General features: G+C 45.6%; 12 non-coding genes across 12 annotated transcripts; all 12 read right to left on the bottom strand.

Annotated features, from left to right (window-relative positions):
* Positions 1-358: 358 nt before the first annotated feature.
* On the bottom strand, positions 359-550 carry LOC130125740 (U2 spliceosomal RNA). The gene has a single exon (XR_008811587.1). It is a non-coding gene; the product is annotated as a U2 spliceosomal RNA (small nuclear RNA).
* Positions 551-2595: 2045 nt separating this feature from the next.
* LOC130125772 (U2 spliceosomal RNA) lies at positions 2596-2787 on the bottom strand. Its single transcript, XR_008811619.1, has one exon. It is a non-coding gene; the product is annotated as a U2 spliceosomal RNA (small nuclear RNA).
* Positions 2788-4805: 2018 nt separating this feature from the next.
* Positions 4806-4997, bottom strand: LOC130125737 (U2 spliceosomal RNA). The gene has a single exon (XR_008811584.1). It is a non-coding gene; the product is annotated as a U2 spliceosomal RNA (small nuclear RNA).
* Positions 4998-7015: 2018 nt separating this feature from the next.
* On the bottom strand, positions 7016-7207 carry LOC130125804 (U2 spliceosomal RNA). Its single transcript, XR_008811649.1, has one exon. It is a non-coding gene; the product is annotated as a U2 spliceosomal RNA (small nuclear RNA).
* A 2044-nt stretch (positions 7208-9251) lies between these two features.
* On the bottom strand, positions 9252-9443 carry LOC130125759 (U2 spliceosomal RNA). The gene has a single exon (XR_008811607.1). It is a non-coding gene; the product is annotated as a U2 spliceosomal RNA (small nuclear RNA).
* A 2044-nt stretch (positions 9444-11487) lies between these two features.
* LOC130125760 (U2 spliceosomal RNA) lies at positions 11488-11679 on the bottom strand. The gene has a single exon (XR_008811608.1). It is a non-coding gene; the product is annotated as a U2 spliceosomal RNA (small nuclear RNA).
* Positions 11680-13725: 2046 nt separating this feature from the next.
* LOC130125761 (U2 spliceosomal RNA) lies at positions 13726-13917 on the bottom strand. Its single transcript, XR_008811609.1, has one exon. It is a non-coding gene; the product is annotated as a U2 spliceosomal RNA (small nuclear RNA).
* A 2047-nt stretch (positions 13918-15964) lies between these two features.
* LOC130125816 (U2 spliceosomal RNA) lies at positions 15965-16156 on the bottom strand. Its single transcript, XR_008811660.1, has one exon. It is a non-coding gene; the product is annotated as a U2 spliceosomal RNA (small nuclear RNA).
* Positions 16157-18203: 2047 nt separating this feature from the next.
* On the bottom strand, positions 18204-18395 carry LOC130125797 (U2 spliceosomal RNA). Its single transcript, XR_008811643.1, has one exon. It is a non-coding gene; the product is annotated as a U2 spliceosomal RNA (small nuclear RNA).
* A 2046-nt stretch (positions 18396-20441) lies between these two features.
* On the bottom strand, positions 20442-20633 carry LOC130125763 (U2 spliceosomal RNA). The gene has a single exon (XR_008811611.1). It is a non-coding gene; the product is annotated as a U2 spliceosomal RNA (small nuclear RNA).
* A 2045-nt stretch (positions 20634-22678) lies between these two features.
* Positions 22679-22870, bottom strand: LOC130125815 (U2 spliceosomal RNA). The gene has a single exon (XR_008811659.1). It is a non-coding gene; the product is annotated as a U2 spliceosomal RNA (small nuclear RNA).
* A 2043-nt stretch (positions 22871-24913) lies between these two features.
* On the bottom strand, positions 24914-25105 carry LOC130125765 (U2 spliceosomal RNA). The gene has a single exon (XR_008811612.1). It is a non-coding gene; the product is annotated as a U2 spliceosomal RNA (small nuclear RNA).
* Between the last annotated feature and the right edge of the window lie 1191 nt (positions 25106-26296).

A 26296-nucleotide genomic window follows, 5' to 3' on the forward strand; every position in this document is an offset into this window, starting at 1 on the left:
CATCGTCCAGACCTGCAATCCCACGTAAGAGGTCAGTCCACGTTGTTTAACTATAGCTTGAAACGTTCGAATACGGTTGGAAAGGACAGTATGAATACACAAGTAAATGGATTACACATGTATCCGCAAAGGAAATGAACCACTACTTGAGTGCCGGGAGATATGTTATTAGCGCGACGTGACCTCGCCACGACTGATAATATTCTTAATAATAGTCAAACTCCCGGCGTACATACTTGGCTATCGTCAAAGAAGATGACATATATCCGTCTGAACACAAGTAGAGTGTCGTGCAGACAATGATCGACCCGATTGAGTCAGTAACTGAAGAAACATATCTTAATATTCAATACAACGAAAGGAGTGCACCGTTCCTGGAAGTACTGCAATACCATGTCGATGCGTGGAGTGGAAGGAGCAAGCCCCGATTCCATATCCCTGTTGCAAAAATCAATTTAATATATTGTCCCCGGAATAGGAGACGTATCAGATATTAAACTGATAAGAACAGATACTACACTTGATCTTAGCCAAAAGGCCGAGAAGCGATACTGGTGTGAAGGTGAGCTGCGAGCCGCACTCGCGTACATATAAATACCATCGACGGGTCCACCACAAACCACATGCCGCTCATTGTTCTACAACGAAAGTTCTTGCATACTGCAAATAAGTAAGATGTATACAAGTCTTATCGCTCACTTAATGTACAAAAACAAAGGGATTAAAAAGAAGACGTCGGCTATCTTTAGTCACGCGGTGCCACTGCAGCCAATGGGAAATGATTAAAAATGACGTGATAAAGTCAGTCCATTTAAGAAGGACGGATGCGATTAACATGCTCCCGTTTTCTACTGTGGCACAACCGCATGATGCATACAAACAGAATCGTTGAATGAAATGACACCGATTTCTAACTGCTCCCGCTAGGGGTCGCCACAGCGGATCACCAATTTCAGACTTGTCCTGTCCGCTGCATCTTGCTCTGGCACACCAGCCACCTGCATGTCCTCTCTCACCACATCCATAAACCTACTCTCTGGCGTTCCTCTTTTCCTCTTGCCTGGCAACTCCATATTCAGCACCCTTCTCCCAAAATACCCAGCATTTCCCCTCCACACTCGTCCAAACCATCTCAATCCTGGCTCTCTAGCTTGCTTTGTCTCTAAACCGACCAACGTGAGCTGTCCCTCTAATATACTCTTTCCTAATCCTGTGCTTCTTCGTCAATCATAATGAAAACTTTAGCATCTTCAACTCTGCCAGTCCAGCTCCGTCTCCTGTCTTTTCATCAGTGTCACTGTCTCCAAACCGTATAACATAGCTGGTCTTACAACCATCTTGTAACGCTTCCCTTTAACTCTTGCTGGAACCCTTCTGTCACAAAAAACTCCTCACACTCTTCTCCACCCACTCCACCCTGCCTGCACTCTCGTCTTCTCCCCTCTTCTACACTCCCCGTTACTTTGGAAAGTCGACCCCAAGTATTTAAACTCATACGCCTTCATCGCCTCTATTCCTTGCATCCTAACCATTCCACTCGTCTTCCCTTTCATATGTATTCCGTCTTGTGCCTTCTGACGTTCATTCCTCGTCTTTCCAGTGCATACCGCCACCTCTACAGGCTCTCCTCAACCTGCACCCTACTCTCGCTACACATCACAATGTCATCTGCAAACATCATAGTCCACGGAGACTCCTGCTCATCTCGCCCGTCAACCTGTCCATCGCCATTGCAAACAAGAAAGTGCACAGAGCCGGTCCTTGATGTAATGCCACCTCCACCTTGAACCCATCTGTCATTCCGAACGCACAACTCACCGCTGTTAGTCCTCCCTACCCACATACCCTGCGCCACTCCTATATAGGTTGCTGCAACTCCCGACTCCCGACTTCTTGATGCAATACCAAGCCTCCTCTCTCGGCACCCTGTCATATGCTTTCTGTAAACGATGCAACTCCTTCTGGTGTCTTTTTAAATTGTTTAGATCTGGACTTTAAAAGAATTTTCTTTTTGACAATATTGCGGATGTTTTGCTGTCCAGTCTCTCTGTGTGCATTCTTTAAAACTTCTTACTGTGAGTGTCACATTTCTGGCAATACAGTAATACATGGTCCACTGTTTCTTCCTCTCGAAAATAGTCCCACTTTCCATTATTATGCTTTCCAAACACATAGAGCTAAGTGTTTAGACCAGTATGAGCATTCTTTAGTCTTACCACTCTTCTGCTCTTGTATTTCATCGTCCAGACCTGCAATCCCACGTAAGAGGTCAGTCCACGTTGTTTAACTATAGCTTGAAACGTTCGAATACGGTTGGAAAGGACAGTATGAATACACAAGTGAATGGATTACACATGTATCCGCAAAGGAAATGAACCACTACTTGAGTGCCGGGAGATATGTTATTAGCGCGACGTGACCTCGCCACGACTGATAATATTCTTAATAATAGTCAAACTCCCGGCGTACATACTTGGCTATCGTCAAAGAAGATGACATAGATCCGTCTGAACACAAGTAGAGTGTCGTGCCGAAAATGATGGACCCGATTGTGACAGTAACTGAAGAAACATATCTTAATATTCAATACAACGAAAGGAGTGCACCGTTCCTAGAAGTAATGCAATACCAGGTCGATGCGTGGAGTGGACGCAGCAAGCCCCGATTCCATATCCCTGTTGCAAAAATCAATTTAATATATGGTCCCCGGAATAGGGGACGTATCAGATATTAAACTGATAAGAACAGATACTACACTTGATCTTAGCCAAAAGGCCGAGAAGCGATACTGGTGTGAAGGTGAGCTGCGAGGCGCACTCGCGTACATATAAATACCATCGACGGGTCCACCACAAACCACATGCCGCTCATTGTTCTACAACGAAAGTTCTTGCATACTGCAAATAAGTAAGATGTATACAAGTCTTATCGCTCACTTAATGTACAAAAACAAAGGGATTAAAAAGAAGACGTCGGCTATCTTTAGTCACGCGGTGCCACTGCAGCCAATGGGAAATGATTAAAAATGACGTGATAAAGTCAGTCCATTTAAGAAGGACGGATGCGATTAACATGCTCCCGTTTTCTACTGTGGCACAACCGCATGATGCATACAAACAGAATCGTTGAATGAAATGACAGGGAATTCTAACTGCTCCCGCTAGGGGTCGCCACAGCGGATCACCAATTTCATACTTGTCCTGTCCGCTGCATCTTGCTCTGGCACACCAGCCACCTGCATGTCCTCTCTCACCACATCCATAAACCTACTCTCTGGCGTTCCTCTTTTCCTCTTGCCTGGCAACTCCATATTCAGCACCCTTCTCCCAAAATACCCAGCATTTCCCCTCCACACTCGTCCAAACCATCTCAATCCTGGCTCTCTCGCTTGCTTTGTCTCCAAACCGACCAACGTGAGCTGTCCCTCTAATATACTCTTTCCTAATCCTGTGCTTCTTCGTCAATCATAATGAAAACTTTAGCATCTTCAACTCTGCCAGTCCAGCTCCGTCTCCAAACCGTATAACATAGCTGGTCTTACAACCATCTTGTAACGCTTCCCTTTAACTCTTGCTGGAACCCTTCTGTCACAAAAAACTCCTCACACTCTTCTCCACCCACTCCACCCTGCCTGCACTCTCGTCTTCTCCCCTCTTCTACACTCCCCGTTACTTTGGAAAGTCGACCCCAAGTATTTAAACTCATACGCCTTCATCGCCTCTATTCCTTGCATCCTAACCATTCCACTCGTCTTCCCTTTCATATGTATTCCGTCTTGTGCCTTCTGACGTTCATTCCTCGTCTTTCCAGTGCATACCGCCACCTCTACAGGCTCTCCTCAACCTGCACCCTACTCTCGCTACACATCACAATGTCATCTGCAAACATCATAGTCCACGGAGACTCCTGCTGATCTCGCCCGTCAACCTGTCCATCGCCATTGCAAACAAGAAAGTGCACAGAGCCGGTCCTTGATGTAATGCCACCTCCACCTTGAACCCATCTGTCATTCCGAACGCACAACTCACCGCTGTTAGTCCTCCCTACCCACATACCCTGCGCCACTCCTATATAGGTTGCTGCAACTCCCGACTCCCGACTTCTTGATGCAATACCAAGCCTCCTCTCTCGGCACCCTGTCATATGCTTTCTGTAAACGATGCAACTCCTTCTGGTGTCTTTTTAAATTGTTTAGATCTGGACTTTAAAAGAATTTTCTTTTTGACAATATTGCGGATGTTTTGCTGTCCAGTCTCTCTGTGTGCATTCTTTAAAACTTCTTACTGTGAGTGTCACATTTCTGGCAATACAGTAATACATGGTCCACTGTTTCTTCCTCTCGAAAATAGTCCCACTTTCCATTATTATGCTTTCCAAACACATAGAGCTAAGTGTTTAGACCAGTATGAGCATTCTTTAATCTTACCACTCTTCTGCTCTTGTATTTCATCGTCCAGACCTGCAATCCCACGTAAGAGGTCAGTCCACGTTGTTTAACTATAGCTTGAAACGTTCGAATACGGTTGGAAAGGACAGTATGAATACACAAGTGAATGGATTACACATGTATCCGCAAAGGAAATGAACCACTACTTGAGTGCCGGGAGATATGTTATTAGCGCGACGTGACCTCGCCACGACTGATAATATTCTTAATAATAGTCAAACTCCCGGCGTACATACTTGGCTATCGTCAAAGAAGATGACATATATCCGTCTGAACACAAGTAGATTGTCGTGCAGACAATGATCGACCAGATTGACACAGTAACTGAAGAAACATATCTTAATATTCAATACAACGAAAGGAGTGCACCGTTCCTGGAAGTACTGCAATACCAGGTCGATGCGTGGAGTGGACGGAGCAAGCCCCGATTCCATATCCCTGTTGCAAAAATCAATTTAATATATGGTCCCCGGAATAGGGGACGTATCAGATATTAAACTGATAAGAACAAATACTACACTTGATCTTAGCCAAAAGGCCGAGAAGCGATACTGGTGTGAAGGTGAGCTGCGAGCCGCACTCGCGTACATATAAATACCATCGACGGGTCCACCACAAACCACATGCCGCTCATTGTTCTACAACGAAAGTTCTTGCATACTGCAAATAAGTAAGATGTATACAAGTCTTATCGCTCACTTAATGTACAAAAACAAAGGGATTAAAAAGAAGACGTCGGCTATCTTTAGTCACGCGGTGCCACTGCAGCCAATGGGAAATGATTAAAAATGACGTGATAAAGTCAGTCCATTTAAGAAGGACGGATGCGATTAACATGCTCCCGTTTTCTACTGTGGCACAACCGCATGATGCATACAAACAGAATCGTTGAATGAAATAACACCGATTTCTAACTGCTCCCGCTAGGGGTCGCCACAGCGGATCACCAATTTCATACTTGTCCTGTCCGCTGCAGCTTGCTCTGGCACACCAGCCACCTGCATGTCCTCTCTCACCACATCCATAAACCTACTCTCTGGCGTTCCTCTTTTCCTCTTGCCTGGCAACTCCATATTCAGCACCCTTCTCCCAAAATACCCAGCATTTCCCCTCCACACTCGTCCAAACCATCTCAATCCTGGCTCTCTCGCTTGCTTTGTCTCCAAACCGACCAACGTGAGCTGTCCCTCTAATATACTCTTTCCTAATCCTGTGCTTCTTCGTCAATCATAATGAAAACTTTAGCATCTTCAACTCTGCCAGTCCAGCTCCGTCTCCAAACCGTATAACATAGCTGGTCTTACAACCATCTTGTAACGCTTCCCTTTAACTCTTGCTGGAACCCTTCTGTCACAAAAAACTCCTCACACTCTTCTCCACCCACTCCACCCTGCCTGCACTCTCGTCTTCTCCCCTCTTCTACACTCCCCGTTACTTTGGAAAGTCGACCCCAAGTATTTAAACTCATACGCCTTCATCGCCTCTATTCCTTGCATCCTAACCATTCCACTCGTCTTCCCTTTCATATGTATTCCGGCTTGTGCCTTCTGACGTTCATTCCTCGTCTTTCCAGTGCATACCGCCACCTCTACAGGCTCTCCTCAACCTGCACCCTACTCTCGATACACATCACAATGTCATCTGCAAACATCATAGTCCACGGAGACTCCTGCTGATCTCGCCCGTCAACCTGTCCATCGCCATTGCAAACAAGAAAGTGCACAGAGCCGGTCGTTGATGTAATGCCACCTCCACCTTGAACCCATCTGTCATTCCGAACGCACAACTCACCGCTGTTAGTCTTCCCTACCCACATACCCTGCGCCACTCCTATATAGGTTGCTGCAACTCCCGACTCCCGACTTCTTGATGCAATACCAAGCCTCCTCTCTCGGCACCCTGTCATATGCTTTCTGTAAACGATGCAACTCCTTCTGGTGTCTTTTTAAATTGTTTAGATCTGGACTTTAAAAGAATTTTTTTTGACAATATTGCGGATATTTTGCTGTCCAGTCTCTCTGTGTGCATTCTTTAAAACTTCTTACTGTGAGTGTCACATTTCTGGCAATACAGTAATACATGGTCCACTGTTTCTTCCTCTCGAAAATAGTCCCACTTTGCATTATTATGCTTTCCAAACACATAGAGCTAAGTGTTTAGACCAGTATGAGCATTCTTTAGTCTTACCACTCTTCTGCTCTTGTATTTCATCGTCCAGACCTGCAATCCCACGTAAGAGGTCAGTCCACGTTGTTTAACTATAGCTTGAAACGTTCGAATACGGTTGGAAAGGACAGTATGAATACACAAGTGAATGGATTACACATGTATCCGCAAAGGAAATGAACCACTACTTGAGTGCCGGGAGATATGTTATTAGCGCGACGTGACCTCGCCACGACTGATAATATTCTTAATAATAGTCAAACTCCCGGCGTACATACTTGGCTATCGTCAAAGAAGATGACATAGATCCGTCTGAACACAAGTAGAGTGTCGTGTCCCGACAATGATCGACCCGATTGTGACAGTAACTGAAGAAACATATCTTAATATTCAATACAACGAAAGGAGTGCACCGTTCCTAGAAGTACTGCAATACCAGGTCGATGCGTGGAGTGGACGGAACAAGCCCCGATTCCATATCCCTGTTGCAAAAATCAATTTAATATATAGTCCACGGAATAGGGGACGTATCAGACATTAAACTGATAAGAACAGATACTACACTTGATCTTAGCCAAAAGGCCGAGAAGCGATACTGGTGTGAAGGTGAGCTGCGAGCCGCACTCGCGTACATATAAATACCATCGACGGGTCCACCACAAACCACATGCCGCTCATTGTTCTACAACGAAAGTTCTTGCATACTGCAAATAAGTAAGATGTATACAAGTCTTGTCGCTCACTTAATGTACAAAAACAAAGGGATTAAAAAGAAGACGTCGGCTATCTTTAGTCACGCGGTGCCACTGCAGCCAATGGGAAATGATTGAAAATGACGTGATAAAGTCAGTCCATTTAAGAAGGACGGATGCGATTAACATGCTCCCGTTTTCTACTGTGGCACAACCGCATGATGCATACAAACAGAATCGTTGAATGAAATGACACCGATTTCTAACTGCTCCCGCTAGGGGTCGCCACAGCGGATCACCAATTTCAGACTTGTCCTGTCCTCTGCATCTTGCTCTGGCACACCAGCCACCTGCATGTCCTCTCTCACCACATCCATAAACCTACTCTCTGGCGTTCCTCTTTTCCTCTTGCCTGGCAACTCCATATTCAGCACCCTTCTCCCAAAATACCCAGCATTTCCCCTCCGCACTCGTCCAACCCATCTCATTCCTGGCTCTCTCGCTTGCTTTGTCTCCAAACCGACCAACGTGAGCTGTCCCTCTAATATACTCTTTCCTAATCCTGTGCTTCTTCATCAATCTTAATGAAAACTTTAGCATCTTCAACTCTGCCAGTCCAGCTCCGTCTCCTGTCTTTTCATCAGTGTCACTGTCTCCAAACCGTATAACATAGCTGGTCTTACAACCATCTTGTAACGCTTCCCTTTAACTCTTGCTGGAACCCTTCTGTCACAAAAAACTCCTCACACTCTTCTCCACCCACTCCACCCTGCCTGCACTCTCGTCTTCTCCCCTCTTCTACACTCCCCGTTACTTTGGAAAGTCGACCCCAAGTATTTAAACTCATACGCCTTCATCGCCTCTATTCCTTGCATCCTAACCATTCCACTCGTCTTCCCTTTCATATGTATTCCGGCTTGTGCCTTCTGACGTTCATTCCTCGTCTTTCCAGTGCATACCGCCACCTCTACAGGCTCTCCTCAACCTGCACCCTACTCTCGCTACACATCACAATGTCATCTGCAAACATCATAGTCCACGGAGACTCCTGCTCATCTCGCCCGTCAACCTGTCCATCGCCATTGCAAACAAGAAAGTGCACAGAGCCGGTCGTTGATGTAATGCCACCTCCACCTTGAACCCATCTGTCATTCCGAACGCACAACTCACCGCTGTTAGTCTTCCCTACCCACATACCCTGCGCCACTCCTATATAGGTTGCTGCAACTCCCGACTCCCGACTTCTTGATGCAATACCAAGCCTCCTCTCTCGGCACCCTGTCATATGCTTTCTGTAAACGATGCAACTCCTTCTGGTGTCTTTTTAAATTGTTTAGATCTGGACTTTAAAAGAATTTTTTTTTTACAATATTGCGGATATTTTGCTGTCCAGTCTCTCTGTGTGCATTCTTTAAAACTTCTTACTGTGAGTGTCACATTTCTGGCAATACAGTAATACATGGTCCACTGTTTCTTCCTCTCGAAAATAGTCCAACTTTGCATTATTATGCTTTCCAAACACATTGAGCTAAGTGTTTAGACCAGTATGAGCATTCTTTAGTCTTACCACTCTTCTGCTCTTGTATTTCATCGTCCAGACCTGCAATCCCACGTAAGAGGTCAGTCCACGTTGTTTAACTATAGCTTGAAACGTTCGAATACGGTTGGAAAGGACAGTATGAATACACAAGTGAATGGATTACACATGTATCCGCAAAGGAAATGAACCACTACTTGAGTGCCGGGAGATATGTTATTAGCGCGACGTGACCTCGCCACGACTGATAATATTCTTAATAATAGTCAAACTCCCGGCGTACATACTTGGCTATCGTCATAGAAGATGACATAGATCCGTCTGAACACAAGTAGAGTGTCGTGCCGACAATGATCGACCCGATTGTGACAGTAACTGAAGAATCATATCTTAATATTCAATACAACGAAAGGAGTGCACCGTTCCTAGAAGTACTGCAATACCAGGTCGATGCGTGGAGTGGACGGAGCAAGCCCCGATTCCATATCCCTGTTGCAAAAATCAATTTAATATATAGTCCACGGAATAGGGGACGTATCAGATATTAAACTGATAAGAACAGATACTACACTTGATCTTAGCCAAAAGGCCGAGAAGCGATACTGGTGTGAAGGTGAGCTGCGAGCCGCACTCGCGTACATATAAATACCATCGACGGGTCCACCACAAACCACATGCCGCTCATTGTTCTACAACGAAAGTTCATGCATACTGCAAATAAGTAAGATGTATACAAGTCTTATCGCTCACTTAATGTACAAAAACAAAGGGATTAAAAAGAAGACGTCGGCTATCTTTAGTCACGCGGTGCCACTGCAGCCAATGGGAAATGATTAAAAATGACGTGTTAAAGTCAGTCCATTTAAGAAGGACGGATGCGATTAACATGCTCCCGTTTTCTACTGTGGCACAACCGCATGATGCATACAAACAGAATCGTTGAATGAAATGACAGGGATTTCTAACTGTTCCCGCTAGGGGTCGCCACAGCGGATCACCAATTTCAGACTTGTCCTGTCCTCTGCATCTTGCTCTGGCACACCAGCCACCTGCATGTCCTCTCTCACCACATCCATAAACCTACTCTCTGGCGTTCCTCTTTTCCTCTTGCCTGGCAACTCCATATTCAGCACCCTTCTCCCAAAATACCCAGCATTTCCCCTCCGCACTCGTCCAAACCATCTCAATCCTGGCTCTCTCGCTTGCTTTGTCTCCAAACCGACCAACGTGAGCTGTCCCTCTAATATACTCTTTCCTAATCCTGTGCTTCTTCGTCAATCATAATGAAAACTTCAGCATCTTCAACTCTGCCAGTCCAGCTCCGTCGCCTGTCTTTTCATCAGTGTCACTGTCTCCAAACCGTATAACATAGCTGGTCTTACAACCATCTTGTAACGCTTCCCTTTAACTCTTGCTGGAACCCTTCCGTCACAAAAAACTCCTCACACTCTTCTCCACCCACTCCACCCTGCCTGCACTCTCGTCTTCTCCCCTCTTCTACACTCCCCGTTACTTTGGAAAGTCGACCCCAAGTATTTAAACTCATACGCCGTCATCGCCTCTATTCCTTGCATCCTAACCATTCCACTCGTCTTCCCTTTCATATGTATTCCGGCTTGTGCCTTCTGACGTTCATTCCTCGTCTTTCCAGTGCATACCGCCACCTCTACAGGCTCTCCTCAACCTGCACCCTACTCTCGCTACACATCACAATGTCATCTGCAAACATCATAGTCCACGGAGACTCCTGCTGATCTCGCCCGTCAACCTGTCCATCGCCATTGCAAACAAGAAAGTGCACAGAGCCGGTCCTTGATGTAATGCCACCTCCACCTTGAACCCATCTGTCATTCCGAACGCACAACTCACCGCTGTTAGTCTTCCCTACCCACATACCCTGCGCCACTCCTATATAGGTTGCTGCAACTCCCGACTCCCGACTTCTTGATGCAATACCAAGCCTCCTCTCTCGGCACCCTGTCATATGCTTTCTGTAAACGATGCAACTCCTTCTGGTGTCTTTTTAAATTGTTTAGATCTGGACTTTAAAAGAATTTTTTTTTGACAATATTGCGGATATTTTGCTGTCCAGTCTCTCTGTGTGCATTCTTTAAAACTTCTTACTGTGAGTGTCACATTTCTGGCAATACAGTAATACATGGTCCACTGTTTCTTCCTCTCGAAAATAGTCCCACTTTCCATTATTATGCTTTCCAAACACATAGAGCTAAGTGTTTAGACCAGTATGAGCATTCTTTAGTCTTACCACTCTTCTGCTCTTGTATTTCATCGTCCAGACCTGCAATCCCACGTAAGAGGTCAGTCCACGTTGTTTAACTATAGCTTGAAACGTTCGAATACGGTTGGAAAGGACAGTATGAATACACAAGTGAATGGATTACACATGTATCCGCAAAGGAAATGAACCACTACTTGAGTGCCGGGAGATATGTTATTAGCGCGACGTGACCTCGCCACGACTGATAATATTCTTAATAATAGTCAAACTCCCGGCGTACATACTTGGCTATCGTCAAAGAAGATGACATAGATCCGTCTGAACACAAGTAGAGTGTCGTGCCGACAATGATGGACCCGATTGTGACAGTAACTGAAGAAACATATCTTAATATTCAATACAACGAAAGGAGTGCACCGTTCCTAGAAGTACTGCAATACCAGGTCGATGCGTGGAGTGGACGGAGCAAGCCCCGATTCCATATCCCTGTTGCAAAAATCAATTTAATATATAGTCCACGGAATAGGGGACGTATCAGATATTAAACTGATAAGAACAGATACTACACTTGATCTTAGCCAAAAGGCCGAGAAGCGATACTGGTGTGAAGGTGAGCTGCGAGCCGCACTCGCGTACATATAAATACCATCGACGGGTCCACCACAAACCACATGCCGCTCATTGCTCTACAACGAAAGTTCTTGCATACTGCAAATAAGTAAGATGTATACAAGTCTTATCGCTCACTTAATGTACAAAAACAAAGGGATTAAAAAGAAGACGTCGGCTATCTTTAGTCACGCGGTGCCACTGCAGCCAATGGGAAATGATTAAAAATGACGTGATAAAGTCAGTCCATTTAAGAAGGACGGATGCGATTAACATGCTCCCGTTTTCTACTGTGGCACAACCGCATGATGCATACAAACAGAATCGTTGAATGAAATGACAGGGATTTCTAACTGCTCCCGCTAGGGGTCGCCACAGCGGATCACCAATTTCAGACTTGTCCTGTCCTCTGCATCTTGCTCTGGCACACCAGCCACCTGCATGTCCTCTCTCACCACATCCATAAACCTACTCTCTGGCGTTCCTCTTTTCCTCTTGCCTGGCAACTCCATATTCAGCACCCTTCTCCCAAAATACCCAGCATTTCCCCTCCGCACTCGTCCAAACCATCTCAATCCTGGCTCTCTCGCTTGCTTTGTCTCCAAACCGACCAACGTGAGCTGTCCCTCTAATATACTCTTTCCTAATCCTGTGCTTCTTCGTCAATCATAATGAAAACTTTAGCATCTTCAACTCTGCCAGTCCAGCTCCGTCTCCTGTCTTTTCATCAGTGTCACTGTCTCCAAACCGTATAACATAGCTGGTCTTACAACCATCTTGTAACGCTTCCCTTTAACTCTTGCTGGAACCCTTCCGTCACAAAAAACTCCTCACACTCTTCTCCACCCACTCCACCCTGCCTGCACTCTCGTCTTCTCCCCTCTTCTACACTCCTCGTTACTTTGGAAAGTCGACCCCAAGTATTTAAACTCATACGCCGTCATCGCCTCTATTCCTTGCATCCTAACCATTCCACTCGTCTTCCCTTTCATATGTATTCCGGCTTGTGCCTTCTGACGTTCATTCCTCGTCTTTCCAGTGCATACCGCCACCTCTACAGGCTCTCCTCAACCTGCACCCTACTCTCGCTACACATCACAATGTCATCTGCAAACATCATAGTCCACGGAGACTCCTGCTGATCTCGCCCGTCAACCTGTCCATCGCCATTGCAAACAAGAAAGTGCACAGAGCCGGTCCTTGATGTAATGCCACCTCCACCTTGAACCCATCTGTCATTCCGAACGCACAACTCACCGCTGTTAGTCTTCCCTACCCACATACCCTGCGCCACTCCTATATAGGTTGCTGCAACTCCCGACTCCCGACTTCTTGATGCAATACCAAGCCTCCTCTCTCGGCACCCTGTCATATGCTTTCTGTAAACGATGCAACTCCTTCTGGTGTCTTTTTAAATTGTTTAGATCTGGACTTTAAAAGAATTTTTTTTTTTGACAATATTGCGGATATTTTGCTGTCCAGTCTCTCTGTGTGCATTCTTTAAAACTTCTTACTGTGAGTGTCACATTTCTGGCAATACAGTAATACATGGTCCACTGTTTCTTCCTCTCGAAAATAGTCCCACTTTCCATTATTATGCTTTCCAAACACATAGAGCTAAGTGTTTAGACCAGTATGAGCATTCTTTAGTCTTACCACTCTTCTGCTCTTGTATTTCATCGTCCAGACCTGCAATCCCACGTAAGAGGTCAGTCCACGTTGTTTAACTATAGCTTGAAACGTTCGAATACGGTTGGAAAGGACAGTATGAATACACAAGTGAATGGATTACACATGTATCCGCAAAGGAAATGAACCACTACTTGAGTGCCGGGAGATATGTTATTAGCGCGACGTGACCTCGCCACGACTGATAATATTCTTAATAATAGTCAAACTCCCGGCGTACATACTTGGCTATCGTCAAAGAAGATGACATAGATCCGTCTGAACACAAGTAGAGTGTCGTGCCGACAATGATGGACCCGATTGTGACAGTAACTGAAGAAACATATCTTAATATTCAATACAACGAAAGGAGTGCACCGTTCCTAGAAGTACTGCAATACCAGGTCGATGCGTGGAGTGGACGGAGCAAGCCCCGATTCCATATCCCTGTTGCAAAAATCAATTTAATATATAGTCCACGGAATAGGGGACGTATCAGATATTAAACTGATAAGAACAGATACTACACTTGATCTTAGCCAAAAGGCCGAGAAGCGATACTGGTGTGAAGGTGAGCTGCGAGCCGCACTCGCGTACATATAAATACCATCGACGGGTCCACCACAAACCACATGCCGCTCATTGCTCTACAACGAAAGTTCTTGCATACTGCAAATAAGTAAGATGTATACAAGTCTTATCGCTCACTTAATGTACAAAAACAAAGGGATTAAAAAGAAGACGTCGGCTATCTTTAGTCACGCGGTGCCACTGCAGCCAATGGGAAATGATTAAAAATGACGTGATAAAGTCAGTCCATTTAAGAAGGACGGATGCGATTAACATGCTCCCGTTTTCTACTGTGGCACAACCGCATGATGCATACAAACAGAATCGTTGAATGAAATGACAGGGATTTCTAACTGCTCCCGCTAGGGGTCGCCACAGCGGATCACCAATTTCAGACTTGTCCTGTCCTCTGCATCTTGCTCTGGCACACCAGCCACCTGCATGTCCTCTCTCACCACATCCATAAACCTACTCTCTGGCGTTCCTCTTTTCCTCTTGCCTGGCAACTCCATATTCAGCACCCTTCTCCCAAAATACCCAGCATTTCCCCTCCGCACTCGTCCAAACCATCTCAATCCTGGCTCTCTCGCTTGCTTTGTCTCCAAACCGACCAACGTGAGCTGTCCCTCTAATATACTCTTTCCTAATCCTGTGCTTCTTCGTCAATCATAATGAAAACTTTAGCATCTTCAACTCTGCCAGTCCAGCTCCGTCTCCTGTCTTTTCATCAGTGTCACTGTCTCCAAACCGTATAACATAGCTGGTCTTACAACCATCTTGTAACGCTTCCCTTTAACTCTTGCTGGAACCCTTCTGTCTCAAAAAACTCCTCACACTCTTCTCCACCCACTCCACCCTGCCTGCACTCTCGTCTTCTCCCCTCTTCTACACTCCTCGTTACTTTGGAAAGTCGACCCCAAGTATTTAAACTCATACGCCTTCATCGCCTCTATTCCTTGCATCCTAACCATTCCACTCGTCTTCCCTTTCATATGTATTCCGTCTTGTGCCTTCTGACGTTCATTCCTCGTCTTTCCAGTGCATACCGCCACCTCTACAGGCTCTCCTCAACCTGCACCCTACTCTCGCTACACATCACAATGTCATCTGCAAACATCATAGTCCACGGAGACTCCTGCTGATCTCGCCCGTCAACCTGTCCATCGCCATTGCAAACAAGAAAGTGCACAGAGCCGGTCCTTGATGTAATGCCACCTCCACCTTGAACCCATCTGTCATTCCGAACGCACAACTCACCGCTGTTAGTCTTCCCTACCCACATACCCTGCGCCACTCCTATATAGGTTGCTGCAACTCCCGACTCCCGACTTCTTGATGCAATACCAAGCCTCCTCTCTCGGCACCCTGTCATATGCTTTCTGTAAACGATGCAACTCCTTCTGGTGTCTTTTTAAATTGTTTAGATCTGGACTTTAAAAGAATTTTTTTTTTGACAATATTGCGGATATTTTGCTGTCCAGTCTCTCTGTGTGCATTCTTTAAAACTTCTTACTGTGAGTGTCACATTTCTGGCAATACAGTAATACATGGTCCACTGTTTCTTCCTCTCGAAAATAGTCCCACTTTCCATTATTATGCTTTCCAAACACATAGAGCTAAGTGTTTAGACCAGTATGAGCATTCTTTAGTCTTACCACTCTTCTGCTCTTGTATTTCATCGTCCAGACCTGCAATCCCACGTAAGAGGTCAGTCCACGTTGTTTAACTATAGCTTGAAACGTTCGAATACGGTTGGAAAGGACAGTATGAATACACAAGTGAATGGATTACACATGTATCCGCAAAGAAAATGAACCACTACTTGAGTGCCGGGAGATATATGTTATTAGCGCGACGTGACCTCGCCACGACTGATAATATTCTTAATAATATTCAAACTCCCGGCGTACATACTTGGCTATCGTCAAAGAAGAGGACATAGATCCGTCTGAACACAAGTAGAGTGTCGTGCCGACAATGATCGACCCGATTGTGACAGTAACTGAAGAAACATATCTTAATATTCAATACAACGAAAGGAGTGCACCGTTCCTAGAAGTACTGCAATACCAGGTCGATGCGTGGAGTGGACGGAGCAGGGCCCGATTCCATATCGCTGTTGCAAAAATCAATTTAATATATAGTCCACGGAATAGGGGACGTATCAGATATTAAACTGATAAGAACAGATACCACATTTGATCTTAGCCAAAAGGCCGAGAAACGATACTGGTGTGAAGGTGAGCTGCGAGCCGCACTCGCGTACATATAAATACCATCGACGGGTCCACCACAAACCACATGCCGCTCATTGTTCTACAACGAAAGTTCTTGCATACTGCAAATAAGTAAGATGTATACAAGTCTTATCGCTCACTTAATGTACAAAAACAAAGGGATTAAAAAGAAGACGTCGGCTATCTTTAGTCACGCGGTGCCACTGCAGCCAATGGGAAATGATTAAAAATGACGTGATAAAGTCGGTCCATTTAAGAAGGACGGATGCGATTAACATGCTCCCGTTTTCTACTGTGGCACAACCGCATGATGCATACAAACAGAATCGTTGAATGAAATGACACGGATTTCTAACTGCTCCCGCTAGGGGTCGCCACAGCGGATCACCAATTTCAGACTTGTCCTGTCCTCTGCATCTTGCTCTGGCACACCAGCCACCTGCATGTCCTCTCTCACCACATCCATAAACCTACTCTCTGGCGTTCCTCTTTTCCTCTTGCCTGGCAACTCCATATTCAGCACCCTTCTCCCAAAATACCCAGCATTTCCCCTCCGCACTCGTCCAAACCATCTCAATCCTGGCTCTCTCGCTTGCTTTGTCTCCAAACCGACCAACGTGAGCTGTCCCTCTAATATACTCTTTCCTAATCCTGTGCTTCTTCGTCAATCATAATGAAAACTTTAGCATCTTCAACTCTGCCAGTCCAGCTCCGTCTCCTGTCTTTTCATCAGTGTCACTGTCTCCAAACCGTATAACATAGCTGGTCTTACAACCATCTTGTAACGCTTCCCTTTAACTCTTGCTGGAACCCTTCCGTCACAAAAAACTCCTCACACTCTTCTCCACCCACTCCACCCTGCCTGCACTCTCGTCTTCTCCCCTCTTCTACACTCCTCGTTACTTTGGAAAGTCGACCCCAAGTATTTAAACTCATACGCCTTCATCGCCTCTATTCCTTGCATCCTAACCATTCCACTCGTCTTCCCTTTCATATGTATTCCGTCTTGTGCCTTCTGACGTTCATTCCTCGTCTTTCCAGTGCATACCGCCACCTCTACAGGCTCTCCTCAACCTGCACCCTACTCTCGCTACACATCACAATGTCATCTGCAAACATCATAGTCCACGGAGACTCCTGCTGATCTCGCCCGTCAACCTGTCCATCGCCATTGCAAACAAGAAAGTGCACAGAGCCGGTCCTTGATGTAATGCCACCTCCACCTTGAACCCATCTGTCATTCCGAACGCACAACTCACCGCTGTTAGTCTTCCCTACCCACATACCCTGCGCCACTCCTATATAGGTTGCTGCAACTCCCGACTCCCGACTTCTTGATGCAATACCAAGCCTCCTCTCTCGGCACCCTGTCATATGCTTTCTGTAAACGATGCAACTCCTTCTGGTGTCTTTTTAAATTGTTTAGATCTGGACTTTAAAAGAATTTTTTTTTTGACAATATTGCGGATATTTTGCTGTCCAGTCTCTCTGTGTGCATTCTTTAAAACTTCTTACTGTGAGTGTCACATTTCTGGCAATACAGTAATACATGGTCCACTGTTTCTTCCTCTCGAAAATAGTCCCACTTTGCATTATTATGCTTTCCAAACACATAGAGCTAAGTGTTTAGACCAGTATGAGCATTCTTTAGTCTTACCACTCTTCTGCTCTTGTATTTCATCGTCCAGACCTGCAATCCCACGTAAGAGGTCAGTCCACGTTGTTTAACTATAGCTTGAAACGTTCGAATACGGTTGGAAAGGACAGTATGAATACACAAGTGAATGGATTACACATGTATCCGCAAAGGAAATGAACCACTACTTGAGTGCCGGGAGATATATGTTATTAGCGCGACGTGACCTCGCCACGACTGATAATATTCTTAATAATAGTCAAACTCCCGGCGTACATACTTGGCTATCGTCAAAGAAGATGACATAGATCCGTCTGAACACAAGTAGAGTGTCGTGCCGACAATAATGGACCAAATTGTGACAGTAACTGAAGAAACATATCTTAATATTCAATACAACGAAAGGAGTGCACCGTTCCTAGAAGTACTGCAATACCAGGTCGATGCGTGGAGTGGACGGAGCAAGCCCCGATTCCATATCCCTGTTGCTAAAATCAATTTAATACATAGTCCACGGAATAGGGGACGTATCAGATATTAAACTGATAAGAACAGATACTACACTTGATCTTAGCCAAAAGGCCGAGAAGCGATACTGGTGTGAAGGTGAGCTGCGAGCCGCACTCGCGTACATATAAATACCATCGACGGGTCCACCACAAACCACATGCCGCTCATTGTTCTACAACGAAAGTTCTTGCATACTGCAAATAAGTAAGATGTATACAAGTCTTATCGCTCACTTAATGTACAAAAACAAAGGGATTAAAAAGAAGACGTCGGCTATCTTTAGTCACGCGGTGCCACTGCAGCCAATGGGAAATGATTAAAAATGACGTGATAAAGTCAGTCCATTTAAGAAGGACGGATGCGATTAACATGCTCCCGTTTTCTACTGTGGCACAACCGCATGATGCATACAAACAGAATCGTTGAATGAAATGACAGGGATTTCCAACTGTTCCCGCTAGGGGTCGCCACAGCGGATCACCAATTTCAGACTTGTCCTGTCCTCTGCATCTTGCTCTGGCACACCAGCCACCTGCATGTCCTCTCTCACCACATCCATAAACCTACTCTCTGGCGTTCCTCTTTTCCTCTTGCCTGGCAACTCCATATTCAGCACCCTTCTCCCAAAATACCCAGCATTTCCCCTCCGCACTCGTCCAAACCATCTCAATCCTGGCTCTCTCGCTTGCTTTGTCTCCAAACCGACCAACGTGAGCTGTCCCTCTAATATACTCTTTCCTAATCCTGTGCTTCTTCGTCAATCATAATGAAAACTTTAGCATCTTCAACTCTGCCAGTCCAGCTCCGTCTCCTGTCTTTTCATCAGTGTCACTGTCTCCAAACCGTATAACATAGCTGGTCTTACAACCATCTTGTAACGCTTCCCTTTAACTCTTGCTGGAACCCTTCTGTCACAAAAAACTCCTCACACTCTTCTCCACCCACTCCACCCTGCCTGCACTCTCGTCTTCTCCCCTCTTCTACACTCCCCGTTACTTTGGAAAGTCGACCCCAAGTATTTAAACTCATACGCCTTCATCGCCTCTATTCCTTGCATCCTAACCATTCCACTCGTCTTCCCTTTCATATGTATTCCGGCTTGTGCCTTCTGACGTTCATTCCTCGTCTTTCCAGTGCATACCGCCACCTCTACAGGCTCTCCTCAACCTGCACCCTACTCTCGCTACACATCACAATGTCATCTGCAAACATCATAGTCCACGGAGACTCCTGCTGATCTCGCCCGTCAACCTGTCCATCGCCATTGCAAACAAGAAAGTGCACAGAGCCGGTCCTTGATGTAATGCCACCTCCACCTTGAACCCATCTGTCATTCCGAACGCACAACTCACCGCTGTTAGTCTTCCCTACCCACATACCCTGCGCCACTCCTATATAGGTTGCTGCAACTCCCGACTCCCGACTTCTTGATGCAATACCAAGCCTCCTCTCTCGGCACCCTGTCATATGCTTTCTGTAAACGATGCAACTCCTTCTGGTGTCTTTTTAAATTGTTTAGATCTGGACTTTAAAAGAATTTTTTTTTTTGACAATATTGCGGATATTTTGCTGTCCAGTCTCTCTGTGTGCATTCTTTAAAACTTCTTACTGTGAGTGTCACATTTCTGGCAATACAGTAATACATGGTCCACTGTTTCTTCCTCTCGAAAATAGTCCCACTTTCCATTATTATGCTTTCCAAACACATAGAGCTAAGTGTTTAGACCAGTATGAGCATTCTTTAGTCTTACCACTCTTCTGCTCTTGTATTTCATCGTCCAGACCTGCAATCCCACGTAAGAGGTCAGTCCACGTTGTTTAACTATAGCTTGAAACGTTCGAATACGGTTGGAAAGGACAGTATGAATACACAAGTGAATGGATTACACATGTATCCGCAAAGGAAATGAACCACTACTTGAGTGCCGGGAGATATGTTATTAGCGCGACGTGACCTTGCCACGACTGATAATATTCTTAATAATAGTCAAACTCCCGGCGTACATACTTGGCTATCGTCAAAGAAGATGACATAGATCCGTCTGAACACAAGTAGAGTGTCGTGCCGACAATGATGGACCCGATTGTGACAGTAACTGAAGAAACACATCTTAATATTCAATACAACGAAAGGAGTGCACCGTTCCTAGAAGTACTGCAATACCAGGTCGATGCGTGGAGTGGACGGAGCAAGCCCCGATTCCATATCCCTGTTGCAAAAATCAATTTAATATATAGTCCACGGAATAGGGGACGTATCAGATATTAAACTGATAAGAACAGATACTACACTTGATCTTAGCCAAAAGGCCGAGAAGCGATACTGGTGTGAAGGTGAGCTGCGAGCCGCACTCGCGTACATATAAATACCATCGACGGGTCCACCACAAACCACATGCCGCTCATTGCTCTACAACGAAAGTTCTTGCATACTGCAAATAAGTAAGATGTATACAAGTCTTATCGCTCACTTAATGTACAAAAACAAAGGGATTAAAAAGAAGACGTCGGCTATCTTTAGTCACGCGGTGCCACTGCAGCCAATGGGAAATGATTAAAAATGACGTGATAAAGTCAGTCCATTTAAGAAGGACGGATGCGATTAACATGCTCCCGTTTTCTACTGTGGCACAACCGCATGATGCATACAAACAGAATCGTTGAATGAAATGACAGGGATTTCTAACTGCTCCCGCTAGGGGTCGCCACAGCGGATCACCAATTTCAGACTTGTCCTGTCCTCTGCATCTTGCTCTGGCACACCAGCCACCTGCATGTCCTCTCTCACCACATCCATAAACCTACTCTCTGGCGTTCCTCTTTTCCTCTTGCCTGGCAACTCCATATTCAGCACCCTTCTCCCAAAATACCCAGCATTTCCCCTCCGCACTCGTCCAAACCATCTCAATCCTGGCTCTCTCGCTTGCTTTGTCTCCAAACCGACCAACGTGAGCTGTCCCTCTAATATACTCTTTCCTAATCCTGTGCTTCTTCGTCAATCATAATGAAAACTTTAGCATCTTCAACTCTGCCAGTGCAGCTCCGTCTCCTGTCTTTTCATCAGTGTCACTGTCTCCAAACCGTATAACATAGCTGGTCTTACAACCATCTTGTAACGCTTCCCTTTAACTCTTGCTGGAACCCTTCTGTCTCAAAAAACTCCTCACACTCTTCTCCACCCACTCCACCCTGCCTGCACTCTCGTCTTCTCCCCTCTTCTACACTCCTCGTTACTTTGGAAAGTCGACCCCAAGTATTTAAACTCATACGCCTTCATCGCCTCTATTCCTTGCATCCTAACCATTCCACTCGTCTTCCCTTTCATATGTATTCCGTCTTGTGCCTTCTGACGTTCATTCCTCGTCTTTCCAGTGCATACCGCCACCTCTACAGGCTCTCCTCAACCTGCACCCTACTCTCGCTACACATCACAATGTCATCTGCAAACATCATAGTCCACGGAGACTCCTGCTGATCTCGCCCGTCAACCTGTCCATCGCCATTGCAAACAAGAAAGTGCACAGAGCCGGTCCTTGATGTAATGCCACCTCCACCTTGAACCCATCTGTCATTCCGAACGCACAACTCACCGCTGTTAGTCTTCCCTACCCACATACCCTGCGCCACTCCTATATAGGTTGCTGCAACTCCCGACTCCCGACTTCTTGATGCAATACCAAGCCTCCTCTCTCGGCACCCTGTCATATGCTTTCTGTAAACGATGCAACTCCTTCTGGTGTCTTTTTAAATTGTTTAGATCTGGACTTTAAAAGAATTTTTTTTGACAATATTGCGGATATTTTGCTGTCCAGTCTCTCTGTGTGCATTCTTTAAAACTTCTTACTGTGAGTGTCACATTTCTGGCAATACAGTAATACATGGTCCACTGTTTCTTCCTCTCGAAAATAGTCCCACTTTCCATTATTATGCTTTCCAAACACATAGAGCTAAGTGTTTAGACCAGTATGAGCATTCTTTAGTCTTACCACTCTTCTGCTCTTGTATTTCATCGTCCAGACCTGCAATCCCACGTAAGAGGTCAGTCCACGTTGTTTAACTATAGCTTGAAACGTTCGAATACGGTTGGAAAGGACAGTATGAATACACAAGTGAATGGATTACACATGTATCCGCAAAGGAAATGAACCACTACTTGAGTGCCGGGAGATATATGTTATTAGCGCGACGTGACCTCGCCACGACTGATAATATTCTTAATAATAGTCAAACTCCCGGCGTACATACTTGGCTATCGTCAAAGAAGAGGACATAGATCCGTCTGAACACAAGTAGAGTGTCGTGCCGACAATGATTGACCCGATTGTGACAGTAACTGAAGAAACATATCTTAATATTCAATACAACGAAAGGAGTGCACCGTTCCTAGAAGTACTGCAATACCAGGTCGATGCGTGGAGTGGACGGAGCAGGGCCCGATTCCATATCGCTGTTGCAAAAATCAATTTAATATATAGTCCACGGAATAGGGGACGTATCAGATATTAAACTGATAAGAACAGATACTACATTTGATCTTAGCCAAAAGGCCGAGAAACGATACTGGTGTGAAGGTGAGCTGCGAGCCGCACTCGCGTACATATAAATACCATCGACGGGTCCACCACAAACCACATGCCGCTCATTGTTCTACAACGAAAGTTCTTGCATACTGCAAATAAGTAAGATGTATACAAGTCTTATCGCTCACTTAATGTACAAAAACAAAGGGATTAAAAAGAAGACGTCGGCTATCTTTAGTCACGCGGTGCCACTGCAGCCAATGGGAAATGATTAAAAATGACGTGATAAAGTCAGTCCATTTAAGAAGGACGGATGCGATTAACATGCTCCCGTTTTCTACTGTGGCACAACCGCATGATGCATACAAACAGAATCGTTGAATGAAATGACACGGATTTCTAACTGCTCCCGCTAGGGGTCGCCACAGCGGATCACCAATTTCAGACTTGTCCTGTCCTCTGCATCTTGCTCTGGCACACCAGCCACCTGCATGTCCTCTCTCACCACATCCATAAACCTACTCTCTGGCGTTCCTCTTTTCCTCTTGCCTGGCAACTCCATATTCAGCACCCTTCTCCCAAAATACCCAGCATTTCCCCTCCGCACTCGTCCAAACCATCTCAATCCTGGCTCTCTCGCTTGCTTTGTCTCCAAACCGACCAACGTGAGCTGTCCCTCTAATATACTCTTTCCTAATCCTGTGCTTCTTCGTCAATCATAATGAAAACTTTAGCATCTTCAACTCTGCCAGTCCAGCTCCGTCTCCTGTCTTTTCATCAGTGTCACTGTCTCCAAACCGTATAACATAGCTGGTCTTACAACCATCTTGTAACGCTTCCCTTTAACTCTTGCTGGAACCCTTCTGTCACAAAAAACTCCTCACACTCTTCTCCACCCACTCCACCCTGCCTGCACTCTCGTCTTCTCCCCTCTTCTACACTCCCCGTTACTTTGGAAAGTCGACCCCAAGTATTTAAACTCATACGCCGTCATCGCCTCTATTCCTTGCATCCTAACCATTCCACTCGTCTTCCCTTTCATATGTATTCCGGCTTGTGCCTTCTGACGTTCATTCCTCGTCTTTCCAGAGCATACCGCCACCTCTACAGGCTCTCCTCAACCTGCACCCTACTCTCGCTACACATCACAATGTCATCTGCAAACATCATAGTCCACGGAGACTCCTGCTGATCTCGCCCGTCAACCTGTCCATCGCCATTGCAAACAAGAAAGTGCACAGAGCCGGTCCTTGATGTAATGCCACCTCCACCTTGAACCCATCTGTCATTCCGAACGCACAACTCACCGCTGTTAGTCTTCCCTACCCACATACCCTGCGCCACTCCTATATAGGTTGCTGCAACTCCCGACTCCCGACTTCTTGATGCAATACCAAGCCTCCTCTCGAGGCACCCTGTCATATGCTTTCTGTAAACGATGCAACTCCTTCTGGTGTCTTTTTAAATTGTTTAGATCTGGACTTTAAAAGAATTTTTTTTGACAATATTGCGGATATTTTGCTGTCCAGTCTCTCTGTGTGCATTCTTTAAAACTTCTTACTGTGAGTGTCACATTTCTGGCAATACAGTAATACATGGTCCACTGTTTCTTCCTCTCGAAAATAGTCCCACTTTGCATTATTATGCTTTCCAAACACATAGAGCTAAGTGTTTAGACCAGTATGAGCATTCTTTAGTCTTACCACTCTTCTGCTCTTGTATTTCATCGTCCAGACCTGCAATCCCACGTAAGAGGTCAGTCCACGTTGTTTAACTATAGCTTGAAACGTTCGAATACGGTTGGAAAGGACAGTATGAATACACAAGTGAATGGATTACACATGTATCCGCAAAGGAAATGAACCACTACTTGAGTGCCGGGAGATATGTTATTAGCGCGACGTGACCTCGCCACGACTGATAATATTCTTAATAATAGTCAAACTCCCGGCGTACATACTTGGCTATCGTCAAAGAAGATGACATAGATCCGTCTGAACACAAGTAGATTGTCGTGCAGACAATGATCGACCAGATTGAGACAGTAACTGAAGAAACATATCTTAATATTCAATACAACGAAAGGAGTGCACCGTTCCTAGAAGTACTGCAATACCAGGTCGATGCGTGGAGTGGACGGAGCAAGCCCCGATTCCATATCCCTGTTGCAAAAATCAATTTAATATATAGTCCACGGAATAGGGGACGTATCAGATATTAAACTGATAAGAACAGATACTACACTTGATCTTAGCCAAAAGGCCGAGAAGCGATACTGGTGTGAAGGTGAGCTGCGAGCCGCACTCGCGTACATATAAATACCATCGACGGGTCCACCACAAACCACATGCCGCTCATTGTTCTACAACGAAAGTTCTTGCATACTGCAAATAAGTAAGATGTATACAAGTCTTATCGCTCACTTAATGTACAAAAACAAAGGGATTAAAAAGAAGACGTCGGCTATCTTTAGTCACGCGGTGCCACTGCAGCCAATGGGAAATGATTAAAAATGACGTGATAAAGTCAGTCCATTTAAGAAGGACGGATGCGATTAACATGCTCCCGTTTTCTACTGTGGCACAACCGCATGATGCATACAAACAGAATCGTTGAATGAAATGACAGGGATTTCTAACTGCTCCCGCTAGGGGTCGCCACAGCGGATCACCAATTTCAGACTTGTCCTGTCCTCTGCATCTTGCTCTGGCACACCAGCCACCTGCATGTCCTCTCTCACCACATCCATAAACCTACTCTCTGGCGTTCCTCTTTTCCTCTTGCCTGGCAACTCCATATTCAGCACCCTTCTCCCAAAATACCCAGCATTTCCCCTCCGCACTCGTCCAAACCATCTCAATCCTGGCTCTCTCGCTTGCTTTGTCTCCAAACCGACCAACGTGAGCTGTCCCTCTAATATACTCTTTCCTAATCCTGTGCTTCTTCGTCAATCATAATGAAAACTTTAGCATCTTCAACTCTGCCAGTCCAGCTCCGTCTCCTGTCTTTTCATCAGTGTCACTGTCTCCAAACCGTATAACATAGCTGGTCTTACAACCATCTTGTAACGCTTCCCTTTAACTCTTGCTGGAACCCTTCCGTCACAAAAAACTCCTCACACTCTTCTCCACCCACTCCACCCTGCCTGCACTCTCGTCTTCTCCCCTCTTCTACACTCCCCGTTACTTTGGAAAGTCGACCCCAAGTATTTAAACTCATACGCCGTCATCGCCTCTATTCCTTGCATCCTAACCATTCCACTCGTCTTCCCTTTCATATGTATTCCGGCTTGTGCCTTCTGACGTTCATTCCTCGTCTTTCCAGTGCATACCGCCACCTCTACAGGCTCTCCTCAACCTGCACCCTACTCTCGCTACACATCACAATGTCATCTGCAAACATCATAGTCCACGGAGACTCCTGCTGATCTCGCCCGTCAACCTGTCCATCGCCATTGCAAACAAG

This window comes from Lampris incognitus, chromosome 15 (assembly GCF_029633865.1).
Source record: "Lampris incognitus isolate fLamInc1 chromosome 15, fLamInc1.hap2, whole genome shotgun sequence".
NCBI classification, from domain to species: Eukaryota; Metazoa; Chordata; class Actinopteri; order Lampriformes; family Lampridae; genus Lampris; species Lampris incognitus.